Here is an 18,194-nt window from a genome sequence, read left to right as displayed (position 1 = left end):
TCCATGAAATTGGCGGGCTCCTGGAGAGAGCACTTTCTCCTGTTGTTGTTTCTGGGGTCGTCGGGTCGCATTCGTCCCATGGTCGTCTTGGCGCTAGGTGGCAACTCCATATGCCAGGCGGGACCAGTTGGCAGCTCTCGTTTCTGGTGCTTTGCCCCAGGTGGCAACTCCGACCACCAGGCCGGGCAGGTTGGCAGCACTCATCGCAGAAATGTGTAAATATAGGAAGAAAATTTAAGAGTTTGTGAGTTTTTGCATTTCAGGGAGACATTTAGGACAACACATTGAGGGACGGCATTGTGGGACAGGGGATTTTGCCGGTTGGCGTGTTCAAGGGCGTCGTCTTTCTGGTGCATCGGGTCGTGTCGTCTTTGAGGGTAAGTTTTGTTATGGTTTCTTCTTCTTATTAGTCTTCCAATTGTCGGTGTTTTTCCTTAAGCTAATCAGGTACGTTTGCAGGTGAATCCAGTGGAGGTCGTCAAGTGGATAAGGGTTATCACAGGTGAGTATCACAGATAGTTGGTAAGTCGGCAGTCAGCGTCGTAATAGGAAATTTTTGGATCAAAAACATGGAATGCAGTATTAAGAAGAAGACGGATGATTATGTAAACATTGAAAACATGTAAACAATGAGGACTTCAAGACAAGATTAAAAGACAGCAATTTGGGACGACATTGAGCAGACAGGTAAGCAGATGATACTGGAGCAGGTGCCATCCTTTGGAAGTGCAATAGCTTCTCAGGCATCAATTCTCTTCAGAGGGGATATTTGGAGCGTATTAATTTCAATTTTCCATCATTTCAGTTCCTCGGTGTCGGCAGCGTGGGATGGCAATTTCCAGGTAAATATATATATGTGTTTTCCCATGATCCAGGGTCTTATTTCAATTTTCCCTTTATTCCTCCAGGTTTTGCACGTTCGTGAAGGGTCAAAGAAAAGGTAAGTAGGCTAAATTTTGTTTGGTTTTAGCGGCGTCAGGATTAATTTTATTTTTCTCTTTTCTTTCCAGGAACAATGTCCAGCAAGAATGGGCGCTCGTGGTTAGGATCATTTGGAGCAAGAGAAGCAGGAGGAAGGTCATCATTGGACAGGAGCTTTGAAGGAGGAGATATAATAAGATGAGTTCCAATAGCACTTTGATGTAGAACCCCTTGTAAGATTTTTGTATCTTCTTTTCTCGTTTCAGGTTGCCGACGCTCTAGGACATGGAACATCGTCAAGTTTGGTAGTGGATGACCGAGCGAACTGTGGGTGGCCTGTTCCAGAAATATCCCATTTTGTAGCCAGAGGAGAGAAGGCACAGGTGAGTATGATGTCCTGAGACTGGCAGTCAGACAAATTTGTAATAAATATTCCTCAAGCAGGAGCAGTGGCTGTGCGATCTTGTTTCTGTGTCTGACAATTTTGATCGCCCCCTCTATTAAAATGCATCGTTGCCGGGAGATTTGAGGCAGCGATACAATCATCGCCGATGCTGGAATATGGGAGGAGTTTCTACGGAGGAGCCAGTGAGTAGTCACGGGTTAAGCTGCATCGGTTTGTGTTTTGGAGAGGCAGTCCCGGAGGGGCTAGCGTTAGGTCCCCAGGGAGAAAAATTGTGAGGATCCTTCGCTGTTTAGCAGGTCGATGACAGGTGGTGGGAAGTATTTTTCCCCTGTTAGGATTATTTCGTCTGGAAGAACAAGTCGCCTGATAGATAGGGGTTGGCCTCGTACCATCCTAGCAGCCCTTTCGCGGGTAATTTCCCCATGTATGAAAGATCTCCTAGTCCAGTTTATAGCCCTCTCACCTAGGCGGTCAATCCCTTTGCTGGAAAGGTTTGGGTGTACGTATTTGGTCCTGGATACATCACTGTTGGAGCCTTCGTTCTCCTTCTTTATCTCAAGCCTAAGGAGAGTCGGGATAGTGCAGGATTTCGGTGGGACTCGCTTGTTTTGTCCGTTGCCATTGTAATGATCCAGGACTTGTTTGGATAGTCTGGGTCTTTGTTTTTTTGTGCTGACGGGGGTAACTGGGTTAAGGCCAAGGTGTTGCGCTGCCGGATTTATATGCATTAATAGGGCGTTAGCGAGTCTAGCACTTTGTGCTCCATAAATCTCCTCAAGTGTTTTAATGTTGAAGGTGCTGGCTAGGACCTTATTAGTGGTGCGCCTACCCGCTTCCAGTGATCGTCTTATAATGGCGTTTGTGGCAGATTGGACCTTCATCACTGCCGAATCTGAGGCCAGCGACCGGGATGGCATGTTGCCAGATGGGGATAATAAACTGCTTAATTATTACCAATTAGCCACTCAAGACTCTTTGCCCTAGCCCTCAGCCTTATGCAAAGGAGGGAAATGTGAAGGCTCATATTTATTTTCCTATCCAATGTGACCCCAAGGTATTTGTATTTGTTAGCCTGAGGTATGATCTGTCCATTGAGGAGGAGTTTCGTCTGGTTGGTTTGGGTCATATTTTGTACAGAAAAGAAGGAGACGTGGGCGCATTTTTTAACATTGAAGGTCATGCGCCATTTGTTTGCCCATTCGGAGATGACGTTGAGGTATGCTTGCAGATGCTTTGCGTGTTCCTTTGGCTGTTTGTGTGACATAAGTACCGCTGTATCGTCTGCATATGTGGCTAGAAGGAGCTTGGTCGGGGTAAGAGTACAGTTCCTGGAGATAATGGGAACTGCATCTGGGAGTGGCATGTCAGAGGTGTAGATCGAGTATAGGATTGGGCACGAGGATGCTCCCTTGGGGCACTCCAGCACTGATGGAACCAAGCCTGGATCTGATTCCACCAGTTCCTTTCACCTTGAAAGTCCTGTTTTGGAGGTAGCAGGTGAGGACTTTGTGTAGTTGTTTAGGGACAATCTTGGAAAGTTTTTGTAAAAGTCCCTCATGCCAAACCCTATCGAAAGCCTGCGAGAAGTCCAAAAAGATGGCCGAGCAGTGTTCCTTTTCTTCAAATGCTCTCAGGATGTGTTGCGTGACCCTCAACACTTGCTGTTCCGAACTGTGTTCTGGGCGAAAGCCAAACTGGTGTTCTGGTATGGCTTCCGCAAAGTTCTTACACTTGAAAAGCTTGGAGAGAAGGAGGCGCTCAAACAGCTTTCCAAAGCCGGAGAGGAGACTTATGGGCCTGTAGGAGTCCGGGCAATGATTTGGCTTCCCCGTCTTATGGATCATGGTGATGACAGCTAGTTTCCATTGATGGGGGAAATGGCCGAGTCTTAGAACAGAGTTGTAAATATGCAATAGGTAGAGGACTGCCTTCTTTGGTAGTAATTTGATAAGGGCGTTTTGGATTTGGTCTTCCCCAGGGCTCTTCGCGGTCGCCAGAGCAGCAATCTGTGTTTGGAGCTCCTCCAGCCTAAAGAAAATCGGGGCCGAGGGGGGAGAAGGTGAGTGTGCATAGAAATCATTAAGATCATTTATTATAGCAATTCTTTCCTGTTCCAGAGTGGTCATTTTGGGGGAGAACCTATCCTCCAGGTGTTTGACGAAGGCGTCCGCCTTTTCTTTAGAGGAACGGGTCAATATGTGGTCGGAGGAATCTGGCGAGTGTCCAGAGGACCTGGACTGTACTGGGATCTTGAGAGGATGGTCAGATTGGGGTTGACTTTTGATGTGCCTGGTAATTTTCCAAATCTTGGCCATGTTGTATCTATCTTCAGGGTCAAGATTGAGGAGCATGCGGTTTACCTGGGCTTGTTTTAGTCTTTTAATTGCTTTTTTAAACTTGTTTCTTACTCTGGAAAACTTTGCTTTATTTTCAGGTGAGGGATCCTCTTTCATTTTGGAGAAACATGCTTGCAATAGCTGAAGAAGGATGCTGGCTGGTTTATCAAGCTTAGTCGTGTGACGAGAAGGATGTTTGGTCGAATATCGGGAGGCGTTGTTTGCGGTGGGAGTGGCGTGTAAAGCAGCGCTCTCAATGTTTTTAAGTAAGATGCCAACGCAGTCTTCAATATCCTCCCCACTGTTTATTTCAGTACTTAAAAGAATGTATTTTTCCAGATGGTCCCTGAATGCTTTGATTCTGTGAGATCCTCGTGGGAGGGGAGGAGGTCTTGGCGCAGTCTGTTCGACATCTGGACTGATTAAAGGAGTTTTGCCCAGTGCCGCATTGATGATGAGTGGGACATGGTCAGAGGATAATTCGGATACCGATGAGATGGAGATGTGGGTAGGGAGGAAACCCGAATACACGGCAAAATCTATTGCCGAGGGATTTGCCTTTTTGTTAAAGGGATAACAAGTGGCCTCTCCTGTAGCAAGTATGTTTTATCTGTTTTTTGCTTGGACTGCTTCCGCTAACAATTTCCCTCTGTTGCAGCTCCGAGCGTTTCCCCACATCTGGTTTTTTGCATTCCAGTCCCCCGCAATGATGAACCTCAGTGATTGTGGATTACATAGTTGGTCTATCCCTTTGAGGAGGCGAGGAAAATCGTCGTTTTGCCATTTCACAGATGGTGGGCAATAGATGGAGGCAAGTATGACATTTTGTACGGCAATAGGGCAGATTTGTACTGCTTCTTCATTTCTAGGTACAAGGACCGAATGGGCAAGGTCGCTACGAATTATTGTCGCAGCACCCCCTCTGCGCTGCGATACCGGATTTAGAGCAGTGTAAGCCTTGTATCCAGGGATATCAATGGTCCATGTCCTAATTTCGCTGACGAGCAGGACGTCAACATCACGTCCCCTTAAGAACGCTGAGAGCTCGTCAATTTTGTTATGGATGCCCCCAGCGTTCCAGGAGACAATCTTTAAGCTCTTGGGAGCTTTAGGCATAGGGACAGTTATTGGCGTCTAGGCTGTTATTTAAAATCGAAGCCATTTCGATTGTCTGGATAGAGCAGGATAAGTTGGCTAGAAAGTCATTGTCCGGTGAGGCCTCTGTTATGTGAAACATATTTGTAATTTTAATAAACAGTGTTGACAATTTATTTATTTTTTTCTCGATAGAAGCCACTTTTTCCAGCAGCTTGGACTGGGCAGCCTCGTGGGTGAATGCCAGTTTCTCCAGCAGCTTGTGCCAGTGCAGCTGGGATTTTACACTGGATTGGCGCGAGTTTTTGAGAGCTGCGCCAGTCCGTTTTTGGATTAAACTCTCCTGAGGAGTTGGCCATCCCTGCCCTCGAAGCCGTTGGGAGCGCTCCTTTCCCTCTTGCTCCAGTTGGAGCCTCTCCTGAAAGCGAGCCAGATGCGCCTCTGCCGGATTTGGTCGCCTCTGTTGCCTAAATGGGTTGTAGTTGCTGCGCTGTTCCGTTGGATGTTGCCGTTGCTGGTTTAGCCTTCGGTCCGGATTTGTTTGGGCCATCCTTGACCTGTGATGGGGGGATTTTTGCAGTTGCCTTGTCGAGTGGTGGCGCGGGTCCTTGTTGGGCCGTTGTTTAATTGGATGGTGGGGGGTAGGAGTCATTTCGTCACTTTGAAGGATAGTCCAGTAGTTGTTGTTGCTCGGCTCGTTTCGGTTCTGGGAGGGACCCACGTCCTTCTTTAGTGGGCGGTGACTCCGCTGACGCTCAGGCGGAGCAACCGGGCAGAGGGTATCCTGGACCGCTCTTCTCTTCACCTCCTGGAAGACCCTACATCCCTTATAGGCACTTATGTGCCGACCCCCACAGTTGCAGCATCGAGGGGGTACATGTCTGGGCTTTTTGCAGGCTGTGGTGGGGTGCTGCCCTGCACACTTCATGCAGACGAAGGCTCGTCTGCATGAGCCCTTTTTGTGCCCATGTTTTTGGCAACGGTGGCATTGGACCAATGCAAGGGCATTCGTAGGCGGACGGAAGGGCAAGGACAAGGACATTAGCGGGACCGGGGGCTTACGAAGGGGGACAATGGGAGGGGCCATCGCTGTAGGAGTTTTAATGTTGTTGTTTTTATTGCTGCTGTTTCCATTAATTTGGGCCCCTTCCCTGGCCCCGTTTCCCTTTACCCTATTGGCCTCAGCTCTTGCTTCCACCCGTTCCATGTAGAGCCGTTGGGCATAAAGACTCTTGAAGACAGGAGTCTTTTCTGGCTTGTAATGGAAGGGGGAGGAAACATCCATCAGTGCAGGACCCTGAGGATTATGATTGGGCGTGGTGTGGACCGTAGCTTTAACATTAAAAACCACGGGGCCCATGTCTGCCGAGCTGGACTCGCTGGCTCTAAGCGGAGTTGGTTTTTTAGGGGCTGGTTTACTTCATTGATTCATTGTGGCGAGTTTGGCGGGTCTGGTGGGGGATGAATATTCGGGCTCCTGCTGCAAAATCTGGCTGTATGTGGTTTTGGGGGCATTGGGGGAGGGGGGTTTGCATCGCTATCTTTAAGTTGTGAGAAAAAGTTTCTCAACAACTCATCAGATAAAATTTATTTTATTTAATTTTTTATTTTATTTTATTTAATAAAATAGGCGATTTGTTGTTTATTGTTGTGTTGTTGTTTGGATGGGCCAGCTGGTCCAACTAGGGCGCAACATGTTCAAACTCCCGGTTGGCTCTCTTGATGTCGTTGGTTAGCGTAGTTGGAGAGGAAGACAACAGCCGTTTATTGTTTTTGTTTATGGCTGTGTTTGAACCAACAGGTGGCTCACGATCAGCTGTAGGGCTTGTTGTTTTTTTGGGCAAGGCGGAAGCTAAGGTCTTGGTTGCTTGTATTTCAATGTTCGCGCCAATTTCAGGACCCGTAGTCGGGGAAGAGGAAAGTGGGGTATAGTGTGTGTGTGTCTGTGAGTGTGCTTGGGTGCATTGCTTCGCGCCAATTTCAGTCCCCATAGGCAATTTTGAATTCGCTTTTGAAGAGGGGTCAGCGGGGGGAGTCCTTAAATTGGCGTCACACACAATCACGCAGGAATCATCTGATGATTGCAATGAGGATCCTGGGTGACGCCCCGAATAGGGGAAAGAAAGTTCAATTTTCTCAGTGGACTCACCACCATAAGGCCTGCAGGCAGATCATGGCCATCTCAAAGGAGTCCAACGAAGTAAATGGCTCGATGTTGTCCAGGTTGAAATTGTCCATCTCCTTTTGTATTTCTGTCCTTGTGTCCTCCATATCTCCTTTTTAAGTCTCCTTTTAATTAATAAGTCACTTCAACTTGTTTTTTTATACCCTTGCAGAGGGTATTATAATTTTGGTCAAAAGTGTGCAACGCAGTGAAGGAGACATCTCCGACCCTATAAAGTATATATATTCTTGATCAGGATCACCTCCTGAGTCGATATAAGCATGTCCGTCTGTCCGTCTGTCCGTCGGTCCGTCTGTCCGTCTGTCTGTTTCTACGCAAACTAGTCTCTCAGTTTTAAAGCTATCGAGTTGAAACTTTGCACACACCCTTTTTTCCTTTGCAGGCAGTATATAAGTCGGAACGGCCGGGATCGGTCGACTATATCCTATAGCTGCCATATAACTGAATGATCGGAAATGCCATAACTTTGGTGTTTTTTAAGTTGGAGGGTTGAGACTTTCCACACATGTTATATTTGACCGAAATATCTTGTGTACAAAATTTCATAAGGATCGGCCGACTATATCCTATAGCTGTCATAGAACGATCGAAATTGGCATTACTTTGTTGTTTTTTAAGTTAGAAAGATGGGATTTGGTACAGATTCTATTTTGGGAAACAATCTGATTTGTCGAATTTCATAAGGATCGGCCAACTATATCCTATAGCTGTCATATAACTGATTGATCGGAAATGCTATAACTTCGTTGTTTTTCAAGTTAGAAGGATATGAGTTTCAATGGATTCCTCTTTTGGCAAAATAATTCGATATGCCAAATTTCATAAGGATCGGCCGACTATATACGATCCGCTATATATCTAATAATATAAGATGCGTGGCGCCACCTAGCGGACTGCAACTCAACTGCAAGGGTATATAAACTTCGGCTCCGCCCGAAGTTTGCTTTCCTTTCTTGTTTTTTATTTGTTTTCTTTTAAAGGAATTGTATGAATTTTACTAATAACTTTTACTTGGCGTTTTACACTTTAAACAAATTCAAATTCAAATTTCAAAGATTTGGCGGGCTGGTTTAAGACCAGTCCTCGCTGCTCCAGGGCCCAAATGGTTGTGAGAATGCTGGGAAGAGAAAAGTCTCCCGGAGTATTACCCAGAGGGCAACTTTTGTTCCGGGAGACTTTCCATGAAATTGGCGGGCTCCTGGAGAGAGCACTTTCTCCTGTTGTTGTTTCTGGGGTCGTCGGGTCGCATTCGTCCCATGGTCGTCTTGGCGCTAGGTGGCAACTCCATATGCCAGGCGGGACCAGTTGGCAGCTCTCGTTTCTGGTGCTTTGCCCCAGGTGGCAACTCCGACCACCAGGCCGGGCAGGTTGGCAGCACTCATCGCAGAAATGTGTAAATATAGGAAGAAAATTTAAGAGTTTGTGAGTTTTTGCATTTCAGGGAGACATTTAGGACAACACATTGACGGACGGCATTGTGGGACAGGGGATTTTGACGGTTGGCGTGTTCAAGGGCGTCGTCTTTCTGGTGCATCGGGTCGTGTCGTCTTTGAGGGTAAGTTTTGTTATGGTTTCTTCTTCTTATTAGTCTTCCAGTGGAGGTCGTCAAGTGGATAAGGGTTATCACAGGTGAGTATCACAGATAGTTGGTAAGTCGGCAGTCAGCGTCGTAATAGGAAATTTTTGGATCAAAAACATGGAATGCAGTATTAAGAAGAAGACGGATGATTATGTAAACATTGAAAACATGTAAACAATGAGGACTTCAAGACAAGATTAAAAGACAGCAATTTGGGACGACATTGAGCAGACAGGTAAGCAGATGATACTGGAGCAGGTACCATCCTTTGGAAGTGCAATAGCTCCTCAGGCATCAATTCTCTTCAGGGGGGATATTTGGAGCGTATTAATTTCAATTTTCCATCATTTCAGTTCCTCGGTGTCGGCAGCGTGGGATGGCAATTTCCAGGTAAATATATATATGTGTTTTCCCATGATCCAGGGTCTTATTTCAATTTTCCCTTTATTCCTCCAGGTTTTGCACGTTCGTGAAGGGTCAAAGAAAAGGTAAGTTGGCTAAATTTTGTTTGGTTTTAGCGGCGTCAGGATTAATTTTATTTTTCTCTTTTCTTTCCAGGAACAATGTCCAGCAAGAATGGGCGCTCGTGGTTAGGATCATTTGGAGCAAGAGAAGCAGGAGGAAGGTCATCATTGGACAGGAGCTTTGAAGGAGGAGATATAATAAGATGAGTTCCAATAGCACTTTGATGTAGAACCCCTTGTAAGATTTTTGTATCTTCTTTTCTCGTTTCAGGTTGCCGACGCTCTAGGACATGGAACATCGTCAAGTTTGGTAGTGGATGGCCGAGCGAACTGTGGGTGGCCTGTTCCAGAAATATCCCATTTTGTAGCCAGAGGAGAGAAGGCACAGGTGAGTATGATGTCCTGAGACTGGCAGTCAGACAAATTTGTAATATATATTCCTCAAGCAGGAGCAGTGGCTGTGCGATCTTGTTTCTGTGTCTGACAATTTTGATCGCCCCCTCTATTAAAATGCATCGTTGCCGGGAGATTTGAGGCAGCATTCATCCCATGGTCGTCTTGGCGCTAGGTGGCAACTCCATATGCCAGGCGGGACCAGTTGGCAGCTCTCGTTTCTGGTGCTTTGCCCCAGGTGGCAACTCCGACCACCAGGCCGGGCAGGTTGGCAGCACTCATCGCAGAAATGTGTAAATATAGGAAGGAAATTTAAGAGTTTGTGAGTTTTTGCATTTCAGGGAGACATTTAGGTCAACACATTGAGGGACGGCATTGTGGGACAGGGGATTTTGACGGTTGGCGTGTTCAAGGGCGTCGTCTTTCTGGTGCATCGGGTCGTGTCGTCTTTGAGGGTAAGTTTTGTTATGGTTTCTTCTTCTTATTAGTCTTCCAGTGGAGGTCGTCAAGTGGATAAGGGTTATCACAGGTGAGTATCACAGATAGTTGGTAAGTCGGCAGTCAGCGTCGTAATAGGAAATTTTTGGATCAAAAACATGGAATGCAGTATTAAGAAGAAGACGGATGATTATGTAATCATTGAAAACATGTAAACAATGAGGACTTCAAGACAAGATTAAAAGACAGCAATTTGGGACGACATTGAGCAGACAGGTAAGCAGATGATACTGGAGCAGGTACCATCCTTTGGAAGTGCAATAGCTCCTCAGGCATCAATTCTCTTCAGGGGGGATATTTGGAGCGTATTAATTTCAATTTTCCATCATTTCAGTTCCTCGGTGTCGGCAGCGTGGGATGGCAATTTCCAGGTAAATATATATATGTGTTTTCCCATGATCCAGGGTCTTATTTCAATTTTCCCTTTATTCCTCCAGGTTTTGCACGTTCGTGAAGGGTCAAAGAAAAGGTAAGTAGGCTAAATTTTGTTTGGTTTTAGCGGCGTCAGGATTAATTTTATTTTTCTCTTTTCTTTCCAGGAACAATGTCCAGCAAGAATGGGCGCTCGTGGTTAGGATCATTTGGAGCAAGAGAAGCAGGAGGAAGGTCATCATTGGACAGGAGCTTTGAAGGAGGAGATATAATAAGATGAGTTCCAATAGCACTTTGATGTAGAACCCCTTGTAAGATTTTTGTATCTTCTTTTCTCGTTTCAGGTTGCCGACGCTCTAGGACATGGAACCTCGTCAAGTTTGGTAGTGGATGGCCGAGCGAACTGTGGGTGGCCTGTTCCAGAAATATCCCATTTTGTAGCCAGAGGAGAGAAGGCACAGGTGAGTATGATGTCCTGAGACTGGCAGTCAGACAAATTTGTAATATATATTCCTCAAGCAGGAGCAGTGGCTGTGCGATCTTGTTTCTGTGTCTGACAATTTTGATCGCCCCCTCTATTAAAATGCATCGTTGCCGGGAGATTTGAGGCAGCGTTGGAACACACCCACACACCCACACACACACACCATACAATCATCGCCGATGCTGGAATATGGGAGGAGTTTCTACGGAGGAGCCAGTGAGTAGTCACGGGTTAAGCTGCATCGGTTTGTGTTTTGGAGAGGCAGTCCCGGAGGGGCTAGCGTTAGGTCCCCAGGGAGAAAAATTGTGATCAGTCATGGGGTTCGGAGGAGGATCCTTCGCTGTTTAGCAGGTCGATGACAGGTGGTGGGAAGTATTTTTCCCCTGTTAGGATTATTTCGTCTGGTAGGACAAGTCGTCTGATAGATAGGGGTTGGCCTCGTACCATCCTAGCAGCCCTTTCGCGGGTAATTTCCCCATGTATGAAAGATCTCCTAGTCCAGTTTATAGCCCTCTCACCTAGGCGGTCAATCCCTTTGCTGGAAAGGTTTGGGTGTACGAATTTGGTCCTGGATACATCACTGTTGGAGCCTTCGTTCTCCTTCTTTATCTCAAGCTTAAGGAGAGTTGGGATAGTGCAGGATTTCGGTGGGACTCGCGTGTTTTGTCCATTGCCATTGTCATTGTAATGATCCAGGACTTGTTTGGATAGTCTGGGTCTTTGTTTTTTTGTGCTGACGGGGGTAACTGGGTTAAGGCCAAGGTGTTGCGCTGCCGGATTTATATGCATTAATAGGGCGTTAGCGAGTCTAGCACTTTGTGCTCCATAAATCTCCTCAAGTGTTTTAATGTTGAAGGTGCTGGCTAGGACCTTATTAGTGGTGCGCCTACCCGCTTCCAGTGATCGTCTTATAATGGCGTTTGTGGCAGATTGGACCTTCATCACTGCCGAATCTGAGGCCAGCGACCGGGATGGCATGTTGCCAGATGGGGATAATAAACTGCTTAATTATTACCAATTAGCCACTCAAGACTCTTTGCCCTAGCCCTCAGCCTTATGCAAAGGAGGGAAATGTGAAGGCTCATATTTATTTTCCTATCCAATGTGACCCCAAGGTATTTGTATTTGTTAGCCTGAGGTATGATCTGTCCATTGAGGAGGAGTTTCGTCTGGTTGGTTTGGGTCATATTTTGTCCAGAAAAGAAGGAGACGTGGGCGCATTTTTTAACATTGAAGGTCATGCGCCATTTGTTTGCCCATTCGGAGATGACGTTGAGGTATGCTTGCAGATGCTTTGCGTGTTCCTTTGGCTGTTTGTGTGACATAAGTACCGCTGTATCGTCTGCATATATGGCTAGAAGGAGCTTGGTCGGGGTAAGAGTACAGTTCCTGGAGATAATGTGAACTGCATCTGGGAGTGGCATGTCAGAGGTGTAGATCGAGTATAGGATTGGGCCGAGGATGCTCCCTTGGGGCACTCCAGCACTGATGGAACCAAGCCTGGATCTGATTCCACCAGTTCCTTTCACCTTGAAAGTCATGTTTTGGAGGTAGCTGGTGAGGACTTTGTGTAGTTGTTTAGGGACAATCTTGGAAAGTTTTTGTAAAAGTCCCTCATGCCAAACCCTATCGAAAGCCTGCGAGAAGTCCAAAAAGATGGCCGAGCAGTGTTCCTTTTCTTCAAATGCTCTCAGGATGTGTTGCGTGACCCTCAACACTTGCTGTTCCGAACTGTGTTCTGGGCGAAAGCCAAACTGGTGTTCTGGTATGGCTTCCGCAAAGTTCTTACACTTGAAAAGCTTGGAGAGAAGGAGGCGCTCAAACAGCTTTCCAAAGCCGGAGAGGAGACTTATGGGCCTGTAGGAGTCCGGGCAATAATTTGGCTTCCCCGTCTTATGGATCATGGTGATGACAGCTAGTTTCCATTGATGGGGGAAATGGCCGAGTCTTAGAACAGAGTTGTAAATATGCAATAGGTATAGGACTGCCTTCTTTGGTAGTAATTTGATAAGGGCGTTTTGGATTTGGTCTTCCCCAGGGCTCTTCGCGGTCGCCAGAGCAGCAATCTGTGTTTGGAGCTCCTCCAGCCTGAAGAAAATCGGGGCCGAGGGGGGAGAAGGTGAGTGTGCATAGAAATCATTAAGATCATTTATTATAGCAATTCTTTCCTCTTCCAGAGTGGTCATTTTGGGGGAGAACCTATCCTCCAGGTGTTTGACGAAGGCGTCCGCCTTTTCTTTAGAGGAACGGGTCCATATGTGGTCGGAGGAAGCTGGCGAGTGTCCAGAGGACCTGGACTGTACTGGGATCTTGAAAGGATGGTCAGATTGGGGTTGACTTTTGATGTGCCTGGTAATTTTCCAAATCTTGGCCATGTTGTATCTATCTTCAGGGTCAAGATTGAGGAGCATGCGGTTTACCTGGGCTTGTTTTAGTCTTTTAATTGCTTTTTTAAACTTGTTTCTTACTCTGGAAAACTTTGCTTTATTTTCAGGTGAGGGATCCTCTTTCATTTTGGAGAAACATGCTTGCAATAGCTGAAGAAGGATGCTGGCTGGTTTATCAAGCTTAGTCGTGTGACGAGAAGGATGTTTGGTCGAATATCGGGAGGCGTTGTTTGCGGTGGGAGTGGCGTGTAAAGCAGCGCTCTCAATGTTTTTAAGTAAGATGCCAACGCAGTCTTCAATATCCTCCCCACTGTTTATTTCAGTACTTAAAAGAATGTATTTTTCCAGATGGTCCCTGAATGCTTTGATTCTGTGAGATCCTCGTGGGAGGGGAGGAGGTCTTGGCGCAGCCTGTTCGACATCTGGACTGATTAAAGGAGTTTTGCCCAGTGCCGCATTGATGATGAGTGGGACATGGTCAGAGGATAATTCGGATACCGATGAGATGGAGATGTGGGTAGGGAGGAAACCCGAATACACGGCAAAATCTATTGCCGAGGGATTTGCCTTTTTGTTAAAGGGATAACAAGTGGCCTCTCCTGTAGCAAGTATGTTATATCTGTTTTTTGCTTGGACTGCTTCCGCTAACAATTTCCCTCTGTTGCAGCTACGAGCGTTTCCCCACATCTGGTTTTTTGCATTCCAGTCCCCCGCAATGATGAACCTCAGTGATTGTGGATTACATAGTTGGTCTATCCCTTTGAGGAGGCGAGGAAAATCGTCGTTTTGCCATTTCACAGATGGTGGGCAATATATGGAGGCAAGTATGAAATTTTGTACGGCAATAGGGCAGATTTGTACCGCTTCTTCATTTCTAGGTACAAGGACCGAATGGGCAAGGTCGCTACGAATTATTGTCGCAGCACCCCCTCTGCGCTGCGACACCGGATTTAGGGCAGTGTAAGCCTTGTATCCAGGGATATCAATGGTCCATGTCCTAATTTCGCTGACGAGCAGGACGTCAACATCACGTCCCCTTAAGAACGCTGAGAGCTCGTCAATTTTGTTATGGATGCCCCCAGCGTTCCAGGAGACAATCTTTAAGCTCTTGGGAGCTTTAGGCATAGGGACAGTTATTGGCGTCTAGGCTGTTATTTAAAATCGAAGCCATTTCGATTGTCTGGATAGAGCAGGATAAGTTGGCTAGAAAGTCATTGTCCGGTGAGGCCTCTGTTATGTGAAACATATTTGTAATTTTAATAAACAGTGTTGACAATTTATTTATTTTTTTCTCGATAGAAGCCACTTTTTCCAGCAGCTTGGACTGGGCAGCCTCGTGGGTGAATGCCAGTTTCTCCAGCAGCTTGTGCCAGTGCAGCTGGGATTTTACACTGGATTGGCGCGAGTTTTTGAGAGCTGCGCCAGTCCGTTTTTGGATTAAACTCTCCTGAGGAGTTGGCCATCCCTGCCCTCGAAGCCGTTGGGAGCGCTCCTTTCCCTCTTGCTCCAGTTGGAGCCTCTCCTGAAAGCGAGCCAGATGCGCCTCTGCCGGATTTGGTCGCCTCTGTTGCCTAAATGGGTTGTAGTTGCTGCGCTGTTCCGTTGGATGTTGCCGTTGCTGTAGAGGTGCAGAAAACATCGATGGAAACATCGATACCTTGATGTTTTGGAAAAATGAAAAACATCGATGTTTATTTTTGAACATCGATGTATCGGTACCTTGTCACTTTTAAAGTGCCACTTTTAAAGTAAAATTTTAAAAGTTTAAAGTTTTTAAAGTTTGGTGGTTTAGGTGGAGGCGCTGTGCGTTTTATAAAGATGGATAAGTGTTTAAATCGTAAGTACTTGAAAGTACCCTACCATGTCGCTAGTTATACCGATTATTTGCGAAATGCAAATAATCATGACAAAACACAAGTTTTGTCATTCAAAAATATCTTTAAAAGCCCAGAAGCCATTCTTGCCTTTGACTCTTTGCGTGGTCGTTTTAAAGAGCGTTTTGGGCATTATGAAACACGCACGGTTCCAAGGATTGCCACAATAATAGACCCGCGCTTTAAAAAACAAGGTTTTATGACGACAAACCATGCAGAGCAAGCATGTCTCAAGGCAGACATTGTCGATCAACTAATGTTCATAAACAAAAATTATGAAAACTTTAAGAAATAATATTAGATATTAATTAATTAATATTAATAAGTTTGATCTCATGAAGTTGTTTTTTGTTTGATAAATTCTAAATATATTTTTCGTTTTTTATTTTTAGTAAAAATTGAATTGTGATTTTTAATTTATATTAAACAATAATTTATATTAAATATAGAGGTTTTATGAAAAAACATCGAAAAACATCGATGTGTCCAAACATCGATGTTTCTGCACCTCTACGTTGCTGGTTTAGCCTTCGGTCCGGATTTGTTTGGGCCATCCTTGACCTGTGATGGGGGGATTTTTGCAGTTGCCTTGTCGAGTGGTGGCGCGGGTCCTTGTTGGGCCGTTGTTTAATTGGATGGTGGGGGGTAGGAGTCATTTCGTCATTTTGAAGGATAGTCCAGTAGTTGTTGTTGCTCGGCTCGTTTCGGTTCTGGGAGGGACCCACGTCCTTCTTTAGTGGGCGGTGAATCCGCTGACGCTCAGGCGGAGCAACCGGGCGGAGGGTATCCTGGGCCGCTCTTCTCTTCACCTCCTGGAAGACCCTACAACCCTTATAGGCACTTATGTGCCGACCCCCACAGTTGCAGCATCGAGGGGGTACATGTCTGGGCTTTTTGCAGGCTGTGGTGGGGTGCTGCCCTGCACACTTCATGCAGACGAAGGCTCGTCTACATGAGCCCTTTTTGTGCCCATGTTTTTGGCAACGGTGGCATTGGGCCAATGCAAGGGCATTCGTAGGCGGACGGAAGGGCAAGGACAAGGACATTAGCGGGACCGGGGGCTTACGAAGGGGGACAATGGGAGGGGCCATCGCTGTAGGAGTTTTAATGTTGTTGTTTTTATTGCTGCTGTTTCCATTAATTTGGGCCCCTTCCCTGGCCCCGTTTCCCTTTACCCTATTGGCCTCAGCTCTTGCTTCCACCCGTTCCATGTAGAGCCGTTGGGCATAAAGACTCTTGAAGACAGGAGTCTTTTCTGGCTTGTAATGGAAGGGGGAGGAAACATCCATCAGTGCAGGACCCTGAGGATTATGATTGGGCGTGGTGTGGACCGTAGCTTTAACATTAAAAACCACGGGGCCCATGTCTGCCGAGCTGGACTCGCTGGCTCTAAGCGGAGTTGGTTTTTTAGGGGCTGGTTTACTTGATTGATTCATTGTGGCGAGTTTGGCGGGTCTGGTGGGGGATGAATATTCGGGCTCCTGCTGCAAAATCTGGCTGTATGTGGTTTTGGGGGCATTGGGGGGAGGGGGGTTTGCATCGCTATCTTTAAGTTGTGAGAAAAAGTTTCTCAACAACTCATCAGATAAAATTTTAATAGGCGATTTGTTGTTTTTTGTTGTGTTGTTGTTTGGATGGGCCAGCTGGTCCAACTTGGGCGCAACATGTTCAAACTCCCGGTTGGCTCTCTTGATGTCGTTGGTTAGCGTAGTTGGAGAGGAAGACAACAGCCGTTTATTGTTTTTGTTTATGGCTGTGTTTGAACCAACAGGTGGCTCACGATCAGCTGTAGGGCTTGTTGTTTTTTTGGGCAAGGCGGAAGCTAAGGTCTTGGTTGCTTGTATTTCAATGTTCGCGCCAATTTCAGGACCCGTAGTCAGGGAAGAGGAAAGTGGGGTATAGTGTGTGTGTGTCTGTGAGTGTGCTTCGCGCCAATTTCAGTCCCCATAGGCAAGGGAGAAGAAAGTGGTGCAGTATGTGTGTGTGGCTGTGTTTGTGTGAGTGTATGGGGGTGTGTGCTTATTGGAACTGTTGTCTTATTACTCGTATCTATTGCATTTGGCGGGTTCTTCGCCTTGGAAGAGGGGTCATAGAGGGAAAGGGGATCTGGCTGTGTGTGTGTGTGTGTATTTGCATTTATTTTTGGCGGGCTCTTCTCCTTGGAAGAGGGGTCACAGAGGGAAAGTGGATCTGGCTGTGTGTGTGTGTGTGTATGGGATAATTTATTTGTATTTATTTTTGGCGGGCTCTTCGCTTTTGAAGAGGGGTCAGCGGGGGGAGTCCTTAAATTGGCGTCACACACAATCACGCAGGAATCATCTGATGATTGCAATGAGGATCCTGGGTGACGCCCCGAATAGGGGGAAGAAAGTTCAATTTTCTCAGTGGACTCACCACCATAAGGCCTGCAGATCATGGCCATCTCAAAGGAGTCCAACGAAGTAAATGGCTCGATGTTGTCCAGGTTGAAATTGTCCATCTCCTTTTTTATTTCTGTCCTTGTGTCCTCCATATCTCCTTTTTAAGTCTCCTTTTAATTAATAAGTCACTTCAACTTGTTTTTTTTTTTTTAATGTGTTTTTTTTTTTATTTGTTTTCTTTTAAAGGAATTGTATGAATTTTACAAAAAACTTTTACTTGGCGTTTTACACTTTAAACAAATTCAAATTCAAATTTCAAAGATTTGGCGGGCTGGTTTAAGACCAGTCCTCGCTGCTCCAGGGCCCAAATGGTTGTGAGAATGCTGGGAAGAGAAAAGTCTCCCGGAGTATTAGCCAGAGGGCAACTTTTGTTCCGGGAGACTTTCCATGAAATTGGCGGGCTCCTGGAGAGAGCACTTTCTCCTGTTGTTGTTTCTGGGGTCGTCGGGTCGCATTCGTCCCATGGTCGTCTTGGCGCTAGGTGGCAACTCCATATGCCAGGCGGGACCAGTTGGCAGCTCTCGTTTCTGGTGCTTTGCCCCAGGTGGCAACTCCGACCACCAGGCCGGGCAGGTTGGCAGCACTCATCGCAGAAATGTGTAAATATAGGAAGAAAATTTAAGAGTTTGTGAGTTTTTGCATTTCAGGGAGACATTTAGGACAACACATTGAGGGACGGCATTGTGGGACAGGGGATTTTGCCGGTTGGCGTGTTCAAGGGCGTCGTCTTTCTGGTGCATCGGGTCGTGTCGTCTTTGAGGGTAAGTTTTGTTATGGTTT

The 18,194-nt window shown here is 46.3% G+C and overlaps 1 long non-coding RNA gene across 3 annotated transcripts; it reads left to right on the top strand.

Moving 5' to 3' along the window:
* Positions 1–458: 458 nt before the first annotated feature.
* Positions 459–9,103, top strand: LOC123257838. 3 transcript variants are annotated; one of them, XR_006507907.1, is made up of 4 exons: positions 459–502; positions 8,651–8,757; positions 8,876–8,912; positions 8,979–9,002. It is a non-coding gene; the product is annotated as an uncharacterized LOC123257838 (long non-coding RNA). The 3 variants fall into 3 exon arrangements; XR_006507906.1 differs by lacking the exons at positions 459–502; positions 8,979–9,002 and adding exons at positions 8,536–8,572; positions 9,081–9,103; XR_006507905.1 differs by lacking the exon at positions 459–502 and adding an exon at positions 8,536–8,572.
* Positions 9,104–18,194: the final 9,091 nt, after the last annotated feature.

The sequence above is a fragment of the Drosophila ananassae genome, assembly GCF_017639315.1.
Source record: "Drosophila ananassae strain 14024-0371.13 chromosome 4 unlocalized genomic scaffold, ASM1763931v2 tig00000071, whole genome shotgun sequence".
NCBI classification, from domain to species: domain Eukaryota; kingdom Metazoa; phylum Arthropoda; class Insecta; order Diptera; family Drosophilidae; genus Drosophila; species Drosophila ananassae.
Note: the sequence above shows the minus strand (reverse complement) of the source record. Positions and strands in the feature narration are given on the sequence as shown.